Source organism: Manis pentadactyla, chromosome 10, assembly GCF_030020395.1.
Source record: "Manis pentadactyla isolate mManPen7 chromosome 10, mManPen7.hap1, whole genome shotgun sequence".
Taxonomy (NCBI): domain Eukaryota; kingdom Metazoa; phylum Chordata; class Mammalia; order Pholidota; family Manidae; genus Manis; species Manis pentadactyla.
The window spans coordinates 46,127,637-46,129,882 of record NC_080028.1 but is presented as its reverse complement, the minus strand read 5'-3'; the positions used below and the strand labels follow the sequence as shown (position 1 = coordinate 46,129,882).

The 2,246-nt window shown below is 36.8% G+C and overlaps 1 pseudogene; it reads left to right on the top strand.

Annotated features, from left to right (window-relative positions):
* Positions 1–1,045: 1,045 nt before the first annotated feature.
* LOC130685128 (olfactory receptor 6C4-like) lies at positions 1,046–1,974 on the top strand (annotated as a pseudogene).
* Positions 1,975–2,246: the final 272 nt, after the last annotated feature.

The window sequence follows — 2,246 nt, the reverse complement described above, 5'->3', positions numbered from 1 at the left end:
CTACTTTGAAATTATTGATTTATCTGCAAAGGACTCATTGTCAGAAAGATGAATGTCCCTCTTCCTGGTTTCTGTGTGCCAAAATTGGAGGACAGGAAAGTTTAAGGCATGATAAATTGTCATCCTTAGCTTGCCATTAAGAACTCTTTAAGACTTTGACCAAAATCTACTCTGAGATACTGCCTGTGGCTATCTCAACATTTCTATTTTCAGAGATATATCCCAAATCAGTGCCTATAAGACTCTAAATGTGGCAGAGAAATATATAAGAAAATGCCAGTTAGTACGATTTTTTTAATCCTAAGCCTGGTTCATGTTGTCAAAAAGGCTGACAACATAAAATGAGATTGTACTGAACCAAAAACCTTAAAGTCTTAAAGCTCTATTACAAATTCATCCTATAAAAGAAGTAAGTGTTTAGGAAAAAATCAATTATGCATCAAGACTATCAGCATTATATTTGTGGGAAGTTCCTTTTAGATGCTGAAACAAAGAAGTCACAGATTTGGACAGATATGGACAGAGGATCTATGGCAGATATCCAGGGAAGCCCATATAGTATGAGGAGGGGAAAAAGACATAGAATGGGAAAAAAGCTCAAGGAGAGAAAAGGCAAGCACAGAAAACAAATAAGAGAGATGTTTCTATATCTCTGCATCTCTATTGCACAGAAGTATGAGAGATTATTAGAGTCAGAGGGAAGTGTCAAATTCATAAGCATTTGAGGAGGAAAGGATAGGTTGAAAAATGTATTCTTCTGAAAAAATATCTGAGTAATTATTCCATGATAGCTTCTATTAATTGTCCAGGAATAGATTAACTTGAAGATTTACAAAGACTTTCAGAATATATTCATTCACATAGAAGCTATGGGGCTTCCACGGAGCCAAGTCAAGTCCAAAAGAATGCCAGTTTAAGCCAATTGGATGGAAAGTAATATATGTTATTATTCTGTTCATTAAAATTAGCTCTATCTCTCCTATCCTGAGAAAATTCAGTTTTCATCATTCTCATCTTTTCTCTTTAGGTCTACTAGTGGTCAACAATGAAAAATAGGACAATATTTACCGAGTTTATTCTTTTGGGCCTCACAAATCAACCCAAATTCCAGGTGGTGATATTCATCTTTCTGTTCCTCATGTACATGCTAAGTGTTCTAGGAAATCTGACCATCATCATTCTCACTCTAGTAGATCCTCACCTCCAGACCCCCATGTATTACTTCCTCCAGAATTTCTCCTTATTAGAAATCTCATTCACATCCATTTTCATTCCAAGATTTCTGACCAGCATGGCAACAGGAAATAAAGCCATCAGCTTTGCTGGCTGCTTCATTCAGTACTTTTTTGCTATATTTCTTGGGGCAACAGAATTTTACCTCCTGGCCTCTATGTTCTATGACCGTTATGTGGCTATCTGCAAACCCCTGCATTACCTGACCATCATGAACAGCAGGATCTGCATACTACTCGTGTTCTGCTCCTGGTTGGGGGTTTGCTAGCAATTGTACCCCCAATCATCCTGATGAGCCAGGTAGATTTCTATGCCTCCAATGTTCTGAATCACTATTACTGTGACTATGGTCCCCTCCTGGAGCTTGCCTGCTCAGACACAAGCCTCTTAGAAGTGACAGTCCTCTTCGTGGCAGTTATGACTCTAGTGGTAACACTGGTGCTGGTGACAATTTCTTATACATACATTATCAGGAGCATTTTGAGGATCCCTTCTGCCCAGCAAAGGTCAAAAGCTTTTTCTACTTGTTCCTCCCACATGATTGTCATCTCCCTCTCTTATGGCAGCTGCATGTTTATGTATGTTAATCCTTCTGCAAAAGAAGAAGGTAATTTCAACAAAGGAATAGCTGTGCTCATTACTTCAATTACGCCCTTGTTAAACCCCTTCATTTACACTCTAAGAAATCAGCAAGTGAAGCAAGCATTCAAGGACACCGTCAAAAAGATTGTAAAGCTTTAAAAAACAGAATACCTTTCATTAAAAATGCATTTCACTTAGTTAATATGTATTGAGTTTCCAATATTTCAAATATTGAACTTGCCTTTAAAGATAAAAGCAATGAAGACATGTGTCCTAATTTCAAGGAATCTACACCTTTGTGTGATATAAACTTTAACTTATGTAATAAGTTTACAAGAAAAAAAATAATGTGGTAAATGTTATTAGAGAAGGATGAATGAGTATCTATAAAAATAAAGTTGGAAAGAATTAACTGTAGTCCAGAAATGCCT